We start from the raw sequence: 23592 nt of genomic DNA, 5'->3' as shown, positions 1-23592 counted from the left end.
ATTGTATATATTGTATACATTGTACATAAATGCATGCTATCTCTATGGGAGTTGGAAATCAAACTACATATTAGTTCCTATTTCACAATTGTGAGATAATACAGTTACCTTCAGAGGATTAACTTCATATCTCCTAATTTACACAGGATTTAAAAGATCAGTTGACCAGTAACATGAGATAACAGCATGGTGAATAATAGTGGTTTCAACAAAATATTTTAGATTAATTGAATAGGGAAAGAGATTGGAGCCTGCGAAATGAATATTCCTTTTCTCCTACTTATTGAATCTTTGTAGTTCTTCTTGATTAACCTACAGTTAAATGAGAACTTACTCTTTGAAATCACCAAACCAAAATATCACTATTTCAGTCTTACTACTTTACTTCTCTATTATCTGATAGAACGTAAGTTCTGCTCAAATTCTGTGATATTACTATTTTAGCTGTTATTGCAGGTAAAATGGCTGGATGATGAAGTTGGAAACATGTTAGAACATTTTTAAAGCTATCAAATGTTCTTTCTCAAAGACAAAATCACTTCTGCAAATTGTGTCATTTTTCTGAAACATTGAACTATTGTAGAATATCTGGAGATACTATGAACTGAATTTAATTCCTTTCTTTTAGTGAAGTCAGATTTACAGTCATTTCAAGACTTTTAACATATGGGTATTTGGACAAAGGAAAAATGTTTCTAATTCTTCTTTGCTGAATTTGTTTATTGTGGGGGGTTTCAGCCATGTCCAGCATGGATGAGAGAAGGGTTGACTGACAGATGACAATGTTGGCTATAAATCAATTACCATAAACTTATCTAACACACAAAAACCAATACTCTTTTAAATGAGAGGGGGTGTGATGGAGTGGGCCATACCAGATCTGGCCTTTAACAACATGCAGTAGCCCAACTCTCCTTTATTTGTAGTCACACAGGTAAAGGGTCCTGAACTGGGAAAGGCTTCTCTGATAAACAGGATGGGGTGGAGTTAGGGAAGTCCTTCGGTTAGGGAAACTATCACATAACCAGACAATGAACCACTCCCACACAGGGCCACATACTCCCTGTCGATCTGGGATGGTTCTCCATGACTGCCAGTTCCTGGGAGTCAGGCCTCAGTGTCCCATGGCTCAACCAAGTCTGATTCTGCTAGATAAGGATGGCTCCCCACAGTTTATAATTTCTAGAACTCATAAACAAATTCAACAAAGTAGCCAGATGTAAAATTAACACCCATAAATCAATTGTGTTCCTATACACCAATGGTGAATCAGCTGAAAGAGAGATTAAGAAAACTATTCCATTCAAAATAGCCTCAAAAAAATAAAATACTTAGGAATCCATCCAAGAGGTGAAAGACTTCTACAATGAAAGCTATAGAACATTAAAGAAAGACGTTGAAGAAAATGGAAAGATCTCCCATGTTCTTGGATAGTCAGAATTAATATTATCAAAATAGCCATGCTACCAAAAGTGCCATACATACATAATCTAATTCTATTAAAATTCCAGTGACATTCTTCATGGAAATAGAAAAAGCAATTATGAAATTTTTTTGAAAAAATAAGAGGCCCAGAATATTCAAAACAATCCTTAGAAAAGTGAAGCTGTTGGCATCACAACACCAGACCTTAAATTATACTACAGAGCTATAGTAATAAAAACAGCATGGTATTAGTACCAAAACAGACATGAAGACCAATGGAATACAATAGAAGACACAGAGACAAACCCACATATATACAGTTATCTCATACTAGACACAGGCACCATAAACATACATTGGAGACAAGAGATCCTCTTCGACAAATGTGCTGGGAAAACTGGAAATACATATGTAGCAGAATGAAATTAAGTCTTTATCTTTCACCTTACACAAAAGTCAAAATGGATCCAAGATCAGAAACCCTCTATTAGAAAAAATGTGGACCCAACACTCTATCATGTTGACATAGGAAACATCTTCCTCCACAAGACTCCTAAAGCACAAGAAGTAAAATTAAGAATCAATAAATGAAGGGCTGGAGTTGTAGCTCAATGGCAGAGCATTTGCTTAACATGTGTGAGGTACTCTGTTAAATCCTCATCACTACATACAAATAAACAATTAAAATAAAGGTATTGTCCATCTGCAATTAAAAAAGTAATAAATGGAATGGTATCAAAACAGGTTCTTCACAGCAAAGGAAGCAATCAGGAGCACAAAGAAAAATCCTACAGAATGGGAGAAAATCTTTGCCATTTGCAAAGCGTAATCTCCAGGATACATAAAGAACTTAAACTAAATATAAAAAAAAATTAATAGATGACAAAGGAACTGAACAGATACCTCAAAGAAGAAGAAATATGAATGGTCAATTAATACATGAAAAAATGTTTAACATCTTTAGCAATTAGAGAAACACAAATTAAAACTACACTGAGGGCTGGGGATATAGCTCAGTTGGTATTGTGCTTGCCTCGTAAGCACATGGCCCTGGGTTCCATCCCCAGCACTGCAAGAAAACCAAAAAAAAAAAAAAAAAAAAAAAAAACCAAACCAAACCAAACAAAAAAAAACTACACTGAGATTTCATCTCATGCTAGTCAGAATGGTGATTATCAAGAATACAAGCAACAATAAATGTTGGCAAGGCTGTGGGGAAGTGGGTACACTCATACAGTGCTGGTGGGACTGCAAATTGGTGCAACCACTCTGGAAAGTAGTTTGGAGATTCATCAGAAAACTTGGAATGCAACTCCCATTTGACCCAATTATTCCACTTCTTGGTACTCAAAAGACTTAAAAATAGCATACTACAGTGATACAGTCATATCAATGTTTATAGCAGCTCAGTTCACAATAACTGAGCTATGGAACCAACCTATGCTGCCCTTCAGCAGATGAATGGATAAAGAAAATGTATATGTAAACAATGGAATATTACTCAAACAGGAATGACTTTATGACATTTGCCAGAAAATGCTAAGTGAAATAAGCAAATGCCAAAAAACCAAAGGTAAAATGTTCTCTGTGATATATGAATGCTAATATACAATAAGGAAGAGAAAAGAAAAGTTTAGTAGATTAGACAAAGGGAAATGAAGGGAAGGGAGCAGGGAAAGGAAATAGTAAAGACAATGGAATGAATCTGACTTAATTTTCCTATGTACATACAGAACTGCTGCACAGTGAATCTCCACATCATGTACAACCACAAAACTGGGATCCTAATTAGAATAAAATGTATTCAATGTTTGTATAAATATGTCAAAATATACTGTCATGTATAACTAAAAAGAACACATTTAAAAGAAGTAGATACTAAAAACAAACCAAAAAGACCCCAAGGCTAGGTGATGAAAAGAGGCTTATTTATTTATAATGAAAAAAAATTTAGCTCATGGTTTTGAGGACTAAAAGTTCAAATAGCATGTTACCAGTTCTGGCCAGGGCCCCAGGTTAGATGGCATCACCAAAGGTAAAGAACATGGGGAAGGGATCACATGTTGAGACAGGAAGTCAGAAAATGGGGATGATTTGGTTTACTTTCTTATAGCAGCTCACTCTCTCCTAAACTTACCAGAGTTTCATGGGAACTATTCTAATCATTCTGGAGGTCAGAGTTCCCAATTACCTAAACATTCCCACTAGGTCATCTTTTCAAGTCTTTCCACATTTCATATTGCCACAGTGAATATCAAGTATCCAACCTATGAAACTTTGGAGTATAAACCATAAATAAGTCTGAGCACACCCAGAAGTTTAGGTATGATGCTATTTCTCTCCTTTGAAGGGGAAACTGAATCTTCCAGAAAATAAGTGACTTCCCACTTTGCAGGATAGATTTGAACTTAGAACCAAGATTGTCTATATCCTGAACCTCAATTCTTCCCATGACATAACTCTAATCCATAGTCTAGTGGAATGGTTACATGACAATTTATTTCAGTACTGGTTGGGAAAAATTATGACAATAAGGATGTAAAGAATATCTTACTTCTATGCATACTTTAAATTAGAAATTGATCAATATCATAATTTAAACTTACCCTGGGAACATATGCATTTACTCTGGTGTAAGAACTGGATTAAAGTGTGGGTTCTAAGCAAGCAGGAAGTAGACACTGATACTATAAAGAAAGGGCATTGTGGGGAGGGCAAGTCAAACGATAGAACTGGGAGATTTGGTCAAGGATATTCAAGTCAGGGAGGTTCCATTGTCAAGACTGACCAGGAATCCAAGGATGTGAGGAAGAAATCACCAGGCATTGTGGTTGGGAAACAAATTGCAGATGGAGAGCTTCCAACTAAATACTGACAAGTGAATCTTTTCCAAATCCATTGTGGGTCAGATATGCCCTTACTAGCTTTTAGTCATCTTGTATGAGAATCACATAAGGCTGATTATTTCAGACACTTTGATGCAAGAGTATTTCAAGTGTGTAATTGATGTAGTCTGTTTTTACTGAAGTAATTTTGTCTTATATTTGTTTTAGCCAAGGAGAGAGTATAACCTGTTTAAAGACAAAAAGCTATTATAGAAATCAAGATAATAATCAGGGCACCCTGACGAATAAAATCAAAAGAAAATAAATCCAAAACAATGCATGATTTTAATTATTTTATTTGCCAACTTTCTTGTCTTTTAGTCATGTAATTCATGGCACACATTAATTGGAGGGAAAGTGTGGGTTTAGAAATTTTTGTTCCAATATTTACCAAGTATAAGTGAATTTTTCTCAAAAAAAATAATGAAATAATTATAGTTCTTCAAGAAATTTATGGAAATATCTGCTCTTAACAGCTGTGGGGCTTTTTATCATAAAAATAAAGGAGGAAACTATAAGGAAATAAATGAGTCCACAAAATGAAAAACTTTCTGTACCAAACACATAAATGGAATGAATGACAGAGGTCACAGATATAGTTGAACCAACTGAAAAACAATTCAATACTTTAAAAATAAAAGTAGTCAATGCTAGTTATTAATATTTAGATAGGATACTTACTGTTAGGTGCATGTATGTTGATTTACCTGTACATTTTAAGATATGTTGATTTATAATTCTGTTTCCAAGTATCTTTTGTAAAAGTAATCTGAGATATTAACAAATATTTATATAATGCTGGTAAATATTATACAGTGAACTGGAAGCCAAATACCCAAACATGTAGTGATAAATTATAATATATCATAAAGTAATATGGTACATTCGTAAGACAGAAGTTCACATTTTTATTATCATTGCAAATTTGTTTGCATCTTTACTCTCATTAAATTTTAAAAAGTTGATTTCCAAAAGGAAAAATGTATTAAAAACAAATAGTATAATGATTATTGTAGACTGTGGAATTGAGTAATTTTTCCCCTTATATTATTTTTCATATTTTCTATAGTGAGTCTCTATTGCTTTGTATTAAGGAAATTCTTATACTAATATTCAGTGGGTTATGGGATCAAGATGAATTTTGTGTCCTGGTGGCTAGGGTTGTATTAGTATTGCAAAATCTTTGGCTTCAATTTCCTATGAGATGTGGGATCAGTGGGGAGGATTGTGAACAGTTAAGTGACATTATCTGACTTATGTTTGTAAATACATGTAGCAGTTGCTTGGATTGAGCCTTTAGGGCAGTGGTCCCTCTCTCTCTGGAAACGCCTCTCGAGGTGTAGCAAATCCAGTAGTCTACATGAACCAGGAATGTACATTTTTGGGGAAAAAAACTGACAGTATAACCACATAAGAATACCTACACGAGGGGAGCAGAGGGGTCATCTGCTTACCAGCTCCATGGGACTGCTGCCATTTGGAAGTGGAGGAAAGTATTATCTAGCCTGCTGTGTTCTCAAGAAAACCTAAAATCTATCAGTGTATATGAATTTATAATTTTTAGATGTGGCAAGAGACATGTAATGAATCTACCTATGGAATGTTAGTTTACAATCTTGTCTTGTTCTCATTCATACTGTCCTAGATGAGTCTGTAATGTTCTACTATCGTCTTGGTATCGCGCACATCTGCCCTCCAGTTTTCACTGTCGCTTTGAGTTTAATTTATGTGGTTTATCTTCCTTGTCAGTCTTATTTATTGATCTGTTTTGTTCCACAGTTGACACAATGCCTTCCTAGCCATTTACTTCTTAGTTTTCATTTCACTGCATCGCTAAACTTTACACTGTCAGTTAAAAAAAAAAAAGTCAATTTCAGTTTTTTATAATCTTAGCTTGTAGGCAAAATAGATATTAAATATACATTTTTTTGGACCCTTGACACTTAAGAAATGCAGAATATGACCCTTTCTTGAGATTTAATCTTACATTTTATAATGGGGTCATGGAAATCTGAATCGAAATGTCTGGCCTACTTTTAATTAGGCCCTCTTTTTTATTATAGGGACTTGATTTCCATTGGGAGAAAAAATGAGAGCAGTGTGATATAAATTATAATTATGAGATTTTCTAATGTTAACATAGAGGAAATTTTCTAGAAAAAATTGAAGATGGGTTTATGATATGCTAGCAACACATTACATTATTTTTTGGACTGAACTAGAGCTATACATCATATATGTATCTAATTTAATTTTAAAATTCTTATTAATCATTGAAATGACCATAAATCCCATTTTTAAATACAGATCTATGCTTTTGTATATTTTAAAATATAAGAATATGGATGAGGAGTTTTTAGACTTGACTTCCCAGAGTCACAGGAAGGTGAAGTGACAAGGCTAGACCAAACTCAGAGGATGAAACTTTTTAAAGAAAAAGGAGACCGTGCTTCACTCTTATTCTTTTCAACCCCAAACACTGGTCCCCTTCATCCTCAGGGAAGGACTGAGCAGAAACTCAACTAACCCAGACAAAAGATCTTGACATATTTGAATGTTGAGTGTCTTCAGTGGAAAAAATCAATATTTGTGTTTCTACCAAAGCCTTGTCCAGACACAACACACACAGGCAGAGTTTCGAATGCACTTTTGCAGTGCTTTACTTCTGAATGAGTTAAGGAGACTTCTAATGCTAATAGTCCAAATTAAAAAAAAAAAAAAAAAGAGGAACTCAGTGAAAAATGAAGTTTGTCAGGGAGAAAAAGAACTTCAGAGAAGCTGTAAATTATTATCCTGATTAAAATAGAAGAATATATTACATCTCTGAAAGAAAAGTTTTAAAAACTCAGAGAATAAGAACTCCTGAAAATAAAAAAATATGATAGCCATTACAGCATTGTATAGCTTTTTTTTTTTTATTGTAAACAAATGGGATACATGTTGTTTCTCTGTTTGTACATGGCGTAAAGGCATACCATTTGTGTCATCATAAATTTACATAGGGTAATGTTGTTTGATTCATTCTGTTATTTTTTTCCCTTTCCCCCACCCCTCCCACCCTTCTTTACCCTCTATACAGTACTTCCTTCTTCCATACTTGCCCCCCTCCCTAACCCTAACTCTAACCCTAACACTAACCCTTCCCTCCCCCCCATTATCCCATTATGTGTCATCCTCCACTTATTAGCGATATCATTCGTCCTTTGGCTTTTTGACATTGGCTTATCTCACTTAGCATGATATTTTCCAATTTCATCCATTTGCCTGCAAATGCCATAATTTTATCATTCTTTATGGCTGAGTAATATTCCATTGTATAGATATACCACAGTTTCTTTATCCACTCATCAATTGAAGGGCATCTAGGTTGGTTCCACAGTCTGGCTATTGTGAATTGAGCAGCTATGAACATTGATGTGGCTGTATCTCTGTAGTATGCTGATTTTAAGTCCTTTGGGTATAGGCCAAGGAGTGGGATAGCTAGGTCAAATGGAGGGTCCATTCCAAGTTTTCTAAGGAATCTCCACACTGCTTTCCAGAGTGGCTGCACTAATTTGCAGCCCCACCAGCAATGTATGAGTGTACCTTTCTCCCCACATCCTCGCCAACACCTGTTGTTGCTCGTATTCTTGATAATCGCCATTTGAATTGGGGTGAGATGGAATCTTAGGGTGGTTTTGATTTGCATTTCTCTTATTACTAGAGATGTTGAACATTTTTTCCATATGTTTGTTGATTGCTTGTAGATCTTCTTCTGTGAAGTGTCTATTCATTTCCTTAGCCCATTTGTCGACTGGATTATTTGAATTCTTGGAGTAGAGTTTTTTGAGTTCTTTATAGATTCTGGAGATTAGTGCTCTATCTGAAGTATGATTGGTAAAGATATTCTCCCACTCCGTAGGCTCTTTCTTCGCATTGCTGATAGTTTCCTTTGCTGAGAGAAAGCTTTTTAGTTTGAATCTATCCCAGTGGTTGATTCTAGCTTTTATTTCTTGTGCTATGGGAGTCCTGTTAAGGAAGTCTGATCCTAGACCAACAAGGTGAAGATTTGGACCTACTTTTTCTTCTATAATCTGCAGGGTCTCTGGTCTGATTCCGAGGTCCTTAATCCATTTTGAGTTTAGTTTCGTGCATGGTGAGAGATATGGGTTTAGTTTCATTCTGTTGCATATGGATTTCCAATTCTCCCAGCACCATTTGTTGAAGAGGCTATCTTTTCTCCATTGCATCTTTTTGGCACCTTTGTCTAGTATGAGAAAATTGTATTTATTTGGGTTTGTGTCCGTGTCCTCTATTCTGTACCATTGATCTACCTTTCTATTTTGGTACCAATACCATGCCGTTTTTGTTACTATTGCTTTGTAGTAGAGTTGAAGATCTGGTATTGCAATACCCCCTGTTTCACTCTTCCTGCTAAGGATTGCTTTAGCTATTCTGGGTTTCTTATTCTTCCAGATGAATTTCATAATTGCTTGCTCTATTTCTGTAAGGTACATCATTGGGATTTTAATTGGAATTGCATTGAATTTGTATAGCACTTTAGGTAGTATGGCCATTTTGACAATATTAATTCTTCCTATCCAAGAACATGGGAGATCTTTCCATCTTCTAAGGTTTTCTTTAATTTCTTTCTTTAGTGTTCTGTAGTTCTCATTGTAGAGGTCTTTCACCTCTTTTGTGAGATTGATTCTCAAGTATTTCATTTTTTTCAAGACTATTGTGAATGGGGTAGTTTTCCTAATTTCTCTTTCTGAAGATTCATCACTTATGTATAAAAATGCGTTGGATTTATGGGCATTGATCTTGTAACCTGCTACTTTACTGAATTCACTTATGAGTTCTAAGAGTTTTCTGGTGGAATTTCCAGGTTCCTCTAAATATATATCATGTCATCAGCGAACAGGGATAGTTTGAGTTCTTCTTTTCCAATTCGTATCCCTTTGATTTCTTTGGTTTGTCTAATTGCTCTGGCCAGAGTCTCAAGAACGATGTTGAATAGAAGTGGTGAAAGAGGGCATCCCTGCCTTGTTCCAGTTTTTAGGGGGAATGCTTTCAGTTTTTCACCATTTGCTTTATGGGCCCTTTCTGTATATATACAAATGTAAATGTAACCAACTAGATTATCATAAAGATTAGAGGCCTTATTTTATTGATCCACATGTCAGCAGCACCTAATTAAATGTATTGATAGGTGACTCTTAATATTTGGTTACATTTGGTAGAGCTTATGCTCTGCAAAGTCTTTGGCTATTTGTTCTACTTCAAAAAATATTCAGCTATGGAATATTTAAATAGATCATTTTATATTCTTTAATTTCAATGTTAAACTCTCTAGCATAAGGTGAATTGCACCTTATTGTGTTGACTCAAAACTGAGAATAATAGCTTTCATGTAGCAGATATAACACATACCCCTACATCTCTTCAAAAGAAAAATGCTATTAATGTGGAATTTAAATGTCTTTCTCCATAACCCTAATAATAGAATCTTGCTTTGCTCTGACTCAAAGCTGATATTTAGGAATATTTTCACATATTTTGTTAGATATTTTTCCACACTTAATTTTGTTTTTGGATAGTTTTTCCATACTTATTGGATAGTTTTTCCATATAATACAAATGTTATACACACACAGTAACATTTGTACTGCTTTATATATACATATGTGAGTGTTTATTTATCTATTTTATTTATACTTAGCAACATATATCTAAACTTATTCACCTCAAATTTGAGAAAGCATGATTTTTAAATCACTTTTTAATTTATAGAGATAACTCTTCAGGTTTTGAGGTTATAATTGAGGACTAGAATTTTTTAAAAGAATCGCTATAATATCTGTAGTTCTTCAGCAATTTACAAATAATTCATGAATACTGGATTTGAATAAATAAACTTAGTGTGTGATAAATACAAGTTTATTGGCAAGTTAGAGATTAAAAGACCCTGGTGTGATTAAAGATCATGTTAGTGATGAGTGAGCATAAGTTTAAAGTTTAAGGTTGTTATTCAGTTATACACCTTATTGACCATTATGAACAGGATGAAATGTAGTTTTTCTGAATCCCAAATTACAAAGAGAATACATTTTAAAGGTTTTATGGTAAAATTGATTATTATGTTAGATTTTAGATGTCTCTTTCTGTAGGTTTTTAAATATACTCTGTGTGTTTGCCAAAACATTCTGCTTAACTTTTGAAATGAGCTAGAATATTTTTTATCAAAGAAAAAAGATCACGTAGTGATACTTGTTTCTTTATCCTTACTAGAATTTGGCATGAAAATAAACAGCATTCATTCCCTGATTCAAGAATGATCAGCAGTCCTTTGTATCATGTCACTCATCATGAACCTATTTCTCAGAGAAGAACTAGAATGCACAGCTCACATAAATATGCACCCAACAATTTTGATAAGTTCTATAAGGGAAAAGGAGAGGGTACTATAAGAATGAAAATGTACATCAATTTAATTAGTTTTCAAGTTAAAATACCTGAAAATTCCCAATCTTACCCACTCAACACTAGCATTTATAAAGTGATTTTTCTGAGGTACGTTAGCAAAGCACTATAGTTTATAGTATAAGAGCAATATGGTTTTTTGCCATTCTTGTCAAACACATTCAGGAAGATATATATTATTATCTCTCTTTGACCTTTGAGGAAATTGAGTAAAGGGAAGATTGAGTAACTTGTCCAAGAAAATTAAGTCATGAAGTACTTTACATCTAGGCATCATTCTTAAACCCAAATTATCAGGGTTGGTTTCAGATAGAGAAAGAGCGTGAGAAATACAACACCAACCCCATCATTTTGCACATGATGAAATTTAAGTCAAGGAAAGTGCCCCTTGTTACAAAGTGTGCTGAAACTTCACTAGCCTGCAGAGAACTTGATTCTAAGCCCTCTCGTTTCCATCTATGATAGAGGCCACGGTCAACCTATTTTAGACTGAGTCTAATCTTTAAAGATTTTATTTTGTCTTTTAGACTAAATATTTATAAGATATTATGATTTTCCTCAACCTGCCTGTGCTTTATTGGGTTAAATATTTGTTGTCCACTCAAATATCAAAGATGTAGAAGAGATAAAATCCCTAAGACATCTAGGGTAATTCATGATTTTATCTTTTTTCTCTGCTGGAATTTCTGTTGAGAAAGAGGAGTGAGCCAATCACATCCACTCCAGTTTACTCTTCCCAAAATGCTAAGAAATTTTATTTTCACTTACATTTATAACTTCTATTATCCATTTCCTTGAATTTATGCTCTACTGTATGATTATGGAAATACTTTTATGTTTCCACTTTGATTTTCAATAATGGTTCTGTCCTTAATTTCTGCCTGCAATAACTCTCAATAAAAAGTAAACTTTACAGTGAAGGCACAACAGAGAGGATACATTAAATAAAAGTAATCCCATGTTTAAAGTTTCTAAACTTTTATTCCACCTCAGGTATTATGTTCACTTTCTTTTATTTTTTAACAATATGATCATTGAGTTTTTAGTTGCCTTATTAATGTACCATTGTTAACAGTAGTTCAGACATTATTGCAAGAATTGCTAAGCTTCCTATTGCCAAATATGTGTGCATGTGTATGTACAAATATGTATGTAAATATTAATCTCTTTGATCTCTATTTTGACTATTAGCAGGAAAAACAGTAAGAAAAAAGGTCACATGCCAACTAAGATATTGTTCAATTTTGAAGACCATTTTAAAGAGACAAAATATGAAAAGTAGGTACAGAATGAATATTTAAGACAAGGAAACATTCACAAAAAGTGCAGAGTTTCTGTTTCTTATTTTTCTTTCTTTTTTGCAGTGCTGGGATTTAATGCAGGCCTTGTTGCATCCTGCACAAGTGCTCTAACCGTACAACTATACTCCCAGCCCCAAAGTGCAATTTCTAAACCTGATAAATGCAACATTTGTTATGAAATCCACATGTTGTGAAATACTTCAATAGTTCTAGTAGTTAACTGATTTAAGTCTTTAAGGTTTTTTTTTCACTGCTTATTTTTGAATCACTTTTTCATAGGACATCAATTATATATTTTTGTTTAACAAGATAGATAATTCAGTTTCCTTCTAGAATGGTATTTTATGATTTATGGCTGAGATAAATAAAACATGCAACTTGACATATACTTTGCTGTTCCAGGACAGCTACAGGTTCATACTCTACAAATCTTGAGTTCTAATAAATTCTATTTCATAATTCATACCTATAAGAGAGAGGAGAAAAAAGTATGCACTGTTTATTAAGTTATATCACTGATAGGAGAGATGTCTTTCTGACTAGTTATTTATGAGCACTAAATTTTCCTCTTAACTTTATATATCTGTTGATTTTAATAATTTTCTGCAGAACTTACTTGTGGCTCTGTGATCTCAAATTTTTTTTTATATCTCCACTATGCACATACTTCCACTGTTGAGCATGGTGAGATTTGTTTTTATTACAATTAAACCCTCATATCACCACACCTTTAAAGTAACCAGTAGGACTCCAGGAACCTATTCCTGTGATGGGAATGATGAACAAAGTGTGTATGAAAAAAAAGCTTTTATACATACAGGGATCACTATGACCACGTTAACAGAGCCCTCAAAAACCCTAAACTGAATGAATCCACAGTTCACCTTCAGCATAGCTGGATCTCAGATTCCTTATGTCATCATAAGACAACCCAATATAATGGAAAAAGAATGATTTATTTTTGTCGAAGTATCTTTTGTACACAAATTTTCAAAAATAATTACCGTATGTACTAGGGTCCTCTTCACGGACCTTGTGAGTGCCCTGCAAATCAGGACCCTGAAGCTTAAGTTTTGTTGACTTCACAAGAAATGGACTTTGGACTCTGAAAGCTTCTAATCAATAGACCACAGGACCTATTTGGAAGATATTGCTGAAGTCCTACCTTTTCTCTAGTATTATTTAATTCTGCCATTAATGATTTCTCATTGTTTAATTGTTCCTTTTGTTACCCTGTCAAAGTAAATATTTTTTTTTTTTCTAAAAAGAATACATATCAAAGTCCTAGCAAGACACACACACACAAAAAAAAAACACCCTCTGTGGGTTTACCTGAGGAAAATTTAGGGAAGGGCCTGTTTACAGAGGACATGGTAAAAGTTGAGGTGATATGTCCAGGGACAAGCCACTATAAGAAGTCCTCAGTTGTCCTGGCTGAAGGAGCTATGGAGTATACAATAGTATTGGAACTTAGAGGGCAATCAGGTTCCATTAAGTGGGGAGGAGAGGAAGGGTAGTTATGATTAGAACCAAGACATGGAGGCTGGCAGGCCAGCAGAGCACTAAGCAGCATCCTCAGTCTTCACATTTTTGGTTTCTGCTGAGTAGTAGAGGCCGTGAGACTCAGAGTGCTGCAGTTCCACAGAGCACAAAGCAATGCAGACATGTCAGACTAGAATGTGTGCAGGGAGGGCAAACCATTATTAATCAGTGCAGGCCTGAGTACCTTTAAAATATGATCTGAATATGTAGATGCTAATACTGTTGTAGATCACTATTTGAAAAGCTGAATAAAATGTGTTATGAGAAATATTTTTACCATTAGTTAAAACTCCATGGAAAACAAAGCGAACTAACAGTTTTTGGTTGGTAGGTTGGTTGGTTTATTGGTTTTATTGTTTCTCTCTGCTCCCCCCCCCCCAATTTCTTTTTAGTGATAGGGGGCTAAAAATATTTTTGTTTAAAGTCCATAGGTGTTATGAATTTATATAGTCATGAAATACCAAGGAATCTTATTACATGAATGTATTTGTGTATTCATGTATCAAGTGTGTGAATCATAGTTTAATTACCAAATACATTACTATTCAATAAAAGTTTGAACATTTCCTTACCCCATAGTTTATAAACCCGCCTTGAGTATGGTTCCCGTTTCTTCTCCACTTATTTTGCCATTCCTGATGAATATACTTAAAAGCCTTCATTAGTAGCTTCCAAAAAACTGGTCTCTCTTTAGACTTTTTGGCTCAGTTGTTGTCCATTGTGCCATAATGACGGGCATTGAGTGTGTTGTGAAACGCAAATCCCTCTTTCCACTCCTGGGCAGAACGCAGCAGTACTGGCTTCACTTACCCGGGGAGTGGGAGGCAGCCTCCCTTCTCTCCTCCTTGTCTTTGGTCATTGAATGTGCAGTACACTATGAAGTGAGTGATTCATGTAGCCTTTATGTGGCCCGAGCTGCTGGGAGTACCTTCTGGGACTAACTGAAACTGGTGTGTGTGGGGGAGTTATGTACCCTAAAAAACCTGGAAATGTTATAATGCACCTTTGGTAGTTTGTGGGCTTTTGAAAAACACAGTTTATAATATATAAGGGCTACAGGTTTCCTTCTCTCAGTATTTAAGTCACAAAGTAATGACTCCTTTTCCCATGAAAGAATAAATTTGTCATCATAATGAGTGTTTCTTCTTCTGCCCTAAGCTCACCATGAATAGGATCAAATTCTATATATTTTAGATTTGCAGAAATTAAAATGTTACATTTCCAGCCCTAAATAAATCCTAATTTATCAGTTTCTTTGGTTTATGGAAAGAATGTAGATTCTTAACTTTAAAAATCTTGGACTGAATTTGCTTTGCTAATTTTATGACACTGAGAAACCTCAAAGCTTAGATTCCCTCATACTTAAAATAAAATTGGAAAGCAGCTACCTACTGTAAGAATTAATTAAAGAATTAAATGCAAGGTTAAACCTCTAGTTTGATATCCTAGCATATGTTAGGTACTCTAAATATAGTAGTTCTCTTTTTTCATCAGTAATTCTACTTTATGTTTATTTTCCTGTTTATATCATAGAGAACTCATTCTGGGTTGCAGTTTTCTTAAGGAAACCCAGAAACTATGCAAAGAATATTTTTAAATGCCAATAATAGTTTGATTAAAAACACTGGGAATTTTTTTTCCAGGCAACAAGATACTTATCTGACAATGTTACATTGTTTCAACACATATTTAGGGATATGATAAATGTTTGACAAAAAATATCTTTTACTGATTTTATTTCATTTTATTCCTGCAGGCTTTAGGAGAAAGAAGGTTAACATAATCTATATCTATATCTACATATATCTAGATAGATCTATATATAATTAGGTATAATTATTTGTTCATTTTAGTTCTAGGGTATCAGCTGAATATTTGAATGGATCATAACAAATCCAAATGTGTTTTATAGGGCACATGACTTTGTTTCTTAATTAACTGCTTGAATCATGGTAGGCATTGTTGTAGGTTTCTCATTGTGTTTTCTTTCTTCTCTCTGAAAATAACTGCTGACTTCGTAAGAGTGCTAAGTCACAGCTGCATGAACATTCAAAAGCCTTGAAACCAGGACCAGACATTTGGTCGATATGATAGATGAATGTCGTATCCTGAGTTTTATCCCTCTCAGGAAAATATTGAAATTGAGGTGGCTATGGCTAGTAGCAATTTATGTGCAATGTTAGAAATTTCTTTATCACCAAGTATCTCAGTTAGTTATCTCCTCAGATTGAAAATAGCATATTTAAATCTATGATTAATTATGGAACATTTAATACAACTGATTTTAATGAATTGATTCTTCCGTTGCCACACTCTTATCCAACAATTTCTGTATATAGCAGCAAGAGAGAAAGTATATTATTTTAATTCACATTTTGCACATGTCTAAAGTAAATCTTGAAGTATAGATGTCAGATCACAGATTATTTTAAAGCATAGTACTGAATAATTAGGTATGCTATTGACAATTAAGTGATAATAGTAAGCATTTATTAAAGTGTCAGTTTCTGTTTCTACTCTACCTGATAGTACTATACTATCTTAATTAAAAGTATCTTTTTCATCTCTATCATCTATCCACATATATAAGTAAATTTAGGCTCCATTTTAACACTTAATATAGGATTGCTGATAAATTTCAAATGTATTGTCTTTTTCCTAAACAGGTACTAATTAATTCAATGAAAGAAGCTTAATCTTTTTCATGGGGTCTTGCTATATTGCATAGGCTGGCCTGGAACTTAGGGGCTCAATTGATCCTTCTTTCTCAGCCTCCTCAGTAGCTAAAACTATAGCAAAGATACCTGGCTAGAAGCCAAATTTTAATTCACAAATTTCTTTAGTGTATGGAAAATTGACAAAAGTTATGTATACAATTTTTATTACTGTATACATAGACCTCATGTATATATGTACATATAAACTGCAACATATACACTGTGATGGATTAACTACAGTATTCCTACTATACTATAAATTATGAAAGAATTTTAATACTTATTCCTCAAAATAATTTTAAATATAATCTCTAGAAAACCTAAAATAGAATAAGCATTTCTAACACTTGAAAGTAACTATGGCAAAAATCTCTTGAAATCGTTTTTAGAGGCCATTAACTTTGATGTCATCTAAAATGCTGTTACATATGGAATAACTACTTTGATTATCCCCTAGAAAGTTAATTTTGTGTTTAGAGCAATGAAATCTGCTTTCTTCCACATTTAAAATTACAGAGAGATGAAAAGTAAAGAATTGCAGTACAGCAAGCTGGAATACTGACAAATAAAAGCTATTGTGCTCAAAGTGTGTTTACTTTTGATCTTGAACTCTTGCCATTTTAACTTTTTCCCTTCCATTTAAGAAACTGAGAGAATGCATTTAAATATTGCATATGTCATGTCATTTTTGTTTCTTAGTTTTAAAAGTAAAGTAAAATATTACCAGGGTTTACTTAAACCTGTATTGTAGGTACTGAAAATCCCATATGATACACATTCACCAGCAATGGTCCTTAACTAATGCTAACATCAAACCAGGATGGAAAGCCTTAGGGATATTTTGAAGTGGTTGTTTGGGACTAATATTGCCTACTGGGAGTTATTGAACATTTCATTGCTATGTTATGTTACTGTAATTTTGAAATTGATGGAATTTTGAAACTCAATATCATCATTTTAAAAAGTTTGCCTTTTGACTCCCACTCCTTAAAGAGGCGAGAAAATGATTTTCCTACAGCAGAGGGGGTTATAAAGAGAAATTGAAAGCTGTAGCTACTAGTGTAGAGAGTCACCTCCTTAAAAATGTCAACAATGAAATAATTTTTCAGAAGGGCTCTTACAATCACACACTTAAAAACAAAAAGAAGAAAAGAAGGTTGTCATTGGGATTTCTATGACTTTACTTAGCTCTATAAAATCAATTTAAGGGAACTTAGAACCTGAAAAGAGAGTGCCTTCTGTGTTAAGGGAACTGAGAAAGCAAAGAATATGGGGAAAATGTTTGAAGTCAAAATTTTTCCTAATAAAAATGTCCACTGTTTTGAAAATTCAAAGGATGATTTGTTCCCCATGTGTACCTATGATTTCAACTATGGAACTTAGGCATACAAAAATTAATTGTATGAAAAAATGTGAGTTAAATGAATTGTCAGGCCTGGGTAAGAGCATCTATTGAAACATGCCCAGTTGTAACATGAAACAAGTGAAGAGACCATTGAATTGCTTTATTTTTAAGAGATGCCCTTCCTCATTTAAGTAATTTCAAGTTTTGAAAAAATATTTCTAGAAAGTTTTGTATTGTATAATATAAATCAATTACCTAGAACATGACGTTATCATATTTTTTTCACATCACAATTCCTCAGGAAGAATTTTGGAGTTGCTTAACCCTAAGTAATCTGAAATATATCACGTTCTTGATGTTTCTTTTTTGTGATGTACATTGGTCTTTGATTTTCAAATATATTATGTCCATGAATTACCAACACATTTTTCTCATCCCAAACTTATGATATCAGCAGGACTGGATGTTCTATACTAATTGACAAATTAGATGCACATTAATCACCAGGAACACATGGCATCTACCCCCAAATTTGGAAAGCACTCAAAAGTGTCATTTGCAAATTTGGGACTGGTGACAAAATGGACAGTGTTTCTTTTCAGGAGGCATTATGCCAGGGGCCTGGTGCATTGACATATTGAACCCTATTTATAAGAAACCATAAAGAATATGAATATCACTTCCTTTCCCAACTTGGCTTATAACATGTGTAGATACATTTAGAATCATCATCCCTTAGGGTGGCAGAAGAACCTAATTTCACTGAATTTTTTGTCACTGTCCTCCCTCATCATTTCCTTGAGATTTATCCAAGTTCCAGGGGGTAACAAATACCAGGCCATTGGCATGGAAGTGGGGCAAGGGGAAATGTGTGGCAGCACTAATCCATCCTGTTTCTGAGTTCACTGCCTGCACACACAGATGTCTGCAGAGATGTCCATCATCCCATATGGCCCTCAATTATTTTTCCTATAGGTTACTTCAGAGACACGCTGGGTTCCTCTCAGTCTGACCCCTTAAGGTTTGGTGCTTTCTCCCTTTTCAAGGTTGGTAACAGTTTTGTTGCTTCCAAGCTACATTAGGAAAAGGAAATGGGTACTCTGAGTTTTCCAAATTCTAGTGACTACCTTCCCCCATCTCTGAATTCTATCCTTTAACCTCTATCTCCTTGCTCCCCAGGTTACGGGATTCCTGTCCTTAAGGAAAACTTTAGTTTCCTCAAACCCTACTTACCCCAAAACTGAAGATATACCTTGACCTCCTTTCTCAGTTCTTAAGGGTTTAGGCTTTTAGAAACCAAAGTCAAGAACACTCATTTCTTTTCTGTGTTGAGTTACTTTATATCTCTTGTTTTGAGGCAATACTCTTAGTTAAGTATATTGTCCACGTTGTCCAATAAAACTTGTGCATGTGAAGACATTCAGTATCTGTGATGCCCAGTGTTAGCTACTAGACACATATGACTGTTGAACTCTTCAAATGTAGCTCTGTAACTAAGAAACAAATCTTGATTTTGTTAGTTTTAGTTAAATTTTTGCCCCAGGTAGCTAATGGCTGCAATATCAGAAGGTAGAAATAGCACCTTGAATTAGAGATATAGCCAAGGGGAGAAATATGAGATTTCTTTTTAAATGGCTATAATCACAAAATATTATCCAATTCTGAAGTTGTATCCAGGAACTTCTATATAATATGTCAAGATTGTACTTTACTTTGTAATTCAGATTGCCTTAGAAAATATCTCTACTTCAAAAAAGAATTTTTTATGTGCCGTTTTATCACTAATGGGCAGAGATGGGTGACAGGGAGAGCAGAGGAGGGAGCAAATCTAAACTTTCAGTTCAATGTTTATTCTAAGTAAATTCTCAGTCTTTCATGAGAGGCTTTCCTTCTCAGTCCACGATCGGCATCAGGTTGTAAAAGAAAGCCTATGATACTTCTTGTGGTAGGAAAGGGTCCCATACATTGCTTGCCATTCTCTTTTGTCTCTTTTGGTCTCCTAAGAACTGGAACTGGACAGGTATGATGTCTGGCAACTCTTAATCACTGTAATAACAATCAGAGCAGGAGTTTTAGTTATTGTTTTCATTGCTGTGACCAAAAGACCTGACAAGAACAATTAGAGAAGGAAAAGTTTATCTTGGTGCTCGTGGTTTCAGAGGTCTCAGACCATAGATGGTTGACCCCATTCCTCATTGTTCAAGGGGAGGCAAAACACCATAGTGGAAGAATGTGGAAGAGGAAAGCAGCTCAAGACATGGCTCCAGGAAGCAGTAAGAGACTAAGCCCAGCTTACAAAATATTAACCCCAAAGGCACACTCCCAATGACCCTTCTTCCAGCCACACCCTACCAGCCTACAGTTACCACTCAGTTAATCTCTATTAGAGGAATAATCAACTAATTGGGTTAGGGCTCCCAGAATTCAATCATTTCTAAACTTTATTGGATTGTCTACACATGAGCTTCTGGGGGCATACCTAATGTCTATAGTATAACAGGCAGGTGAGATTCCTGGTCTGTGGTTGTATTCAGATAGATACTCTGTACATGATTTCCCCATGCTTGAGATCCTACAGAAGCAAATTAAGTGGCTGTAACATATTAAATGCAGTGGGGGAAAGGAGTCTGACACTCAGATGTTCTTAGATTTTGCACTTGCATACCTGTGATTTTAGCTGTGAATTTTCTCATCCATCTTCTTGTATTTGGCTGAAACCCAAATGTATAGTCTCTTTAAAGATTTTGTTGATCTGGGTTTCTTCTTCTCCTCTGAAGGTTTTCATTCCTCTTCCTGCCTGGGCAGGACTTCTCTTAAATCCTGTTTTCAGTGGTTCATAGTAAGCTATTATGATCTGAGTTAACTAAGCTTCAATCTTAATATTTAAAAGGAACTTTCAGAATTGCTTATTTTTCTCTAAAGCCTGGCTTTCAAAATTATTTTTGCTTTGGAATCAGATGCTTATTTTAGAAATTAAATGTTGAATATAAATTGTTTACCCTTAGTTTTTCTGCATTAAATATATAAGACCCATGCACAATAATAACAATGCCATTTATGAGTTTTGGATTTTAACTTTTTATACTTTCTAAACTTTCAAAAATTGGCATTAGCTGCTTTATGTCCTAAAAGAAAAGAATTCCTGAGATTTCACATACCCTCATTTAAAAATAAAAGTAAACTTATGAATGTTTTAGCATAAGAGAACTCCTGAACTTGATATATTCTAAGAAAGAAAAACTTTGTCATCAGTTTCTTCTAAAAATGTTTACATTTTTGAGATAAGAATCTATTTTTTCACACTTCAGAAAATTCTGAGTCATAAATATGAATGTAATTTATAATTAATTAAATGAAAGTTTCCAACTTGACCTCAAATAATTGAACATTGAACTATTTTAGATATTCTAAATATGTAGTCCTTTAGTCAAGAAAATTAGCCATTTATCTTTATATTATAGGAAGTCAATATGAAACAAATGTAGATAAATCATAGTTAATATTCTGTGTGTGCATTTGCTTTAATCAAAGACTGGAAATCCCAGATGTTGCTTTGATTAATTAAAGAATCTTTAATTCTCCTGTAAGTTCATTGTGCAAATCTTTTGTAGTGTGCTACCTCTTACTCCTGGAAAATTATCACATGTGCTATTGAGATAAGTAAATCAGAATTAAAAAACCTCAGGGAACTGCAAAGAAGATACTCATTATTATTGTGCATGGATCTTATATATTTGATGCAGAAAAACTAAGGGAAAACAATATATATTCAAACATTTAATTTCCAAAATAAGCATCTGATTCCAAAGTGAAACTTAATTTTGAAAGCCAGACTTTGCTTTAAGAGAAAAATAAGCAATTCTAAAAGTTCCTTTTAAATATCTAAGAAAATACTCTGCAGAATTGTGTGGAATTGTCAAAACTTGAGGTCAAAATTATCAGTCCTGATTTTATATTTTTTGAAAAATCATTTTTTGTATTTATGTATAGAAATAAATTGTACACCTTTTCTTTATGTTAAAACGTGTTTTATATTATGTTGAACAGAGAACATTTCATAAATTACTGTTTCAACTAACCTGTTTCTTCCTGGTTCATTTTAGTACAGACCATGTAAAGTATGTCTTTCGAAAATTTTATATATGGCTTGATTTTGATCATTGTTAATAATGCCCATGGTTCTCTCAGGCTAAGTTGTAGATAATGGACTTTTCTTCTAAGCACTGAAACGTGTTTACATTACTTGTTCTATTAAATACTTATGAAATGCTTGTCCATGCTGGATTTCCTTTTTCCTCTAGTATATTTTTATCAAAGGAAGATAAGCCCTTTATAATAACTTTCATTGATGTTGATCCTTACTGGCTATCTTGTTAGTAATTTCAGTTAATATGATGGAGTAACCTAGTTATGTGGTACTACACAGTGATGGTTACTGTCTTGAAAGCATTCTCAGCTTTCCTTGTCTTCTGCTCAGTAAAACAAACTGGACAGCACTTTCACTTATTCTCCTGATAGGCGATGCCTTTGCTTGCCACCTGTCACTTAATCTTTAACATTTGGTAAAACAGAGACCTTTCAGTTCATTTTATATTGTGTTGCTTCCCAGACACATGACTAGTTTGTCTCTGCTGAAGATTTTCAAAGGCCATAGGGTCTGAAATCAGAAGAATTTGTGGTTGAATCCTGAGCCCACTAGTTAATATTCAAATAATATTTTGCATGTTATTTATCATATGAAATTGAGTTTCTTTATTTGTAAATTGGATTAATAATACTATTTTTAACATAAAGATCAAATTAATACATAAGTTGGCAGATATGACTGATGAGAGATGATAGGTAGAGAAATATAAGGTAGCTAGATAGATGAGAGCTAGATTTATGATACCTAGGTAACTGGGTAATAAGACAACAATAATGTTAGATAGGTAGACAGGCATGCATGCAGGCAGGAAGGGGACTCTTGATTCAGAGAAGAGATTGTCTATTAATTGATCTAGTTTATTCCCTTTATTTCAGATAATTTATTTGTTAATTTCATTCAATTTTTAAATCTATTTATTGCAACTGATATCATTGAATGTCTACCTCTTGATGGACATAAAAGTATCAATCTTATCTTTTTAAGAGTTAGTGATGAGAACAGAGGCATTGAAGAAAAAAAAAAGTATCTGGTAATTTAGAAGTAACTTAGAACAAGGTTATTGATGTTGGGATGATAGTATTCTTGTGAGAAGGGCAATTCTTGGAAAGCAAGTAGAATAGGTATTATTCCAGAGTATTCCTTCGAGGAAGCCCCTCTAAGTATACAAAGCTATGATTTACCTATTATGTGTAGGTAGAACAAAGCAAGAAATACATAGGTAACCATAGGTAACAGAAGGATCAAATTGCTAATCAGACCTATTCACTTGAAATCTTTAATTGGTAAGTCAAGGTAAATGTATTATTTATGCTTAGGTAATTCTGATTCTATCTAGGGCTCTGTAAATGTCAACACAGAATACTCTACATTTTCTGTAATTTTTCCCAGAGAAAAATGAATAAAAATCAACATTTTAATTTTTTTAAAAAATGAAATATTTATTTATAGTGAAAACATTGAAATACATATCTTGTATCTCAAATTCTAAAATATTTAGTCCCACAATATTAATGGACATAAGCTCTTTTTTTGTGAAAATCATTAGGAAAACATATCCTTTTCGTAAGTAATTTACATTTTTTCTGGATACTACAGGCCAATAAATCTGACCAGATTGGTACATCTATTTATGGAAATCACTGCTACTGATAGAACAACCAACCGTGGCAATGTAAATGAGGTAATTCTGAAGAGTAAATCCAATTACTTTGTTAGTGAATTTTTCAGAGACCAATATTTCAAAACACTTTTATAAAACTAAATAGAG

The 23592-nt window shown here is 33.9% G+C and overlaps 1 protein-coding gene across 1 annotated transcript in view; it reads left to right on the top strand.

Annotated features, from left to right (window-relative positions):
* The window catches only part of ADGRB3 (adhesion G protein-coupled receptor B3), a 684429-nt gene that overhangs the window by 41736 nt on the left and 619101 nt on the right, over window positions 1-23592 (top strand).

The sequence above is a fragment of the Sciurus vulgaris genome (genome assembly GCF_902686455.1).
Source record: "Sciurus vulgaris genome assembly, chromosome: 7".
In the NCBI taxonomy this organism is placed as follows: domain Eukaryota; kingdom Metazoa; phylum Chordata; class Mammalia; order Rodentia; family Sciuridae; genus Sciurus; species Sciurus vulgaris.
Note: the sequence above shows the minus strand (reverse complement) of the source record. Positions and strands in the feature narration are given on the sequence as shown.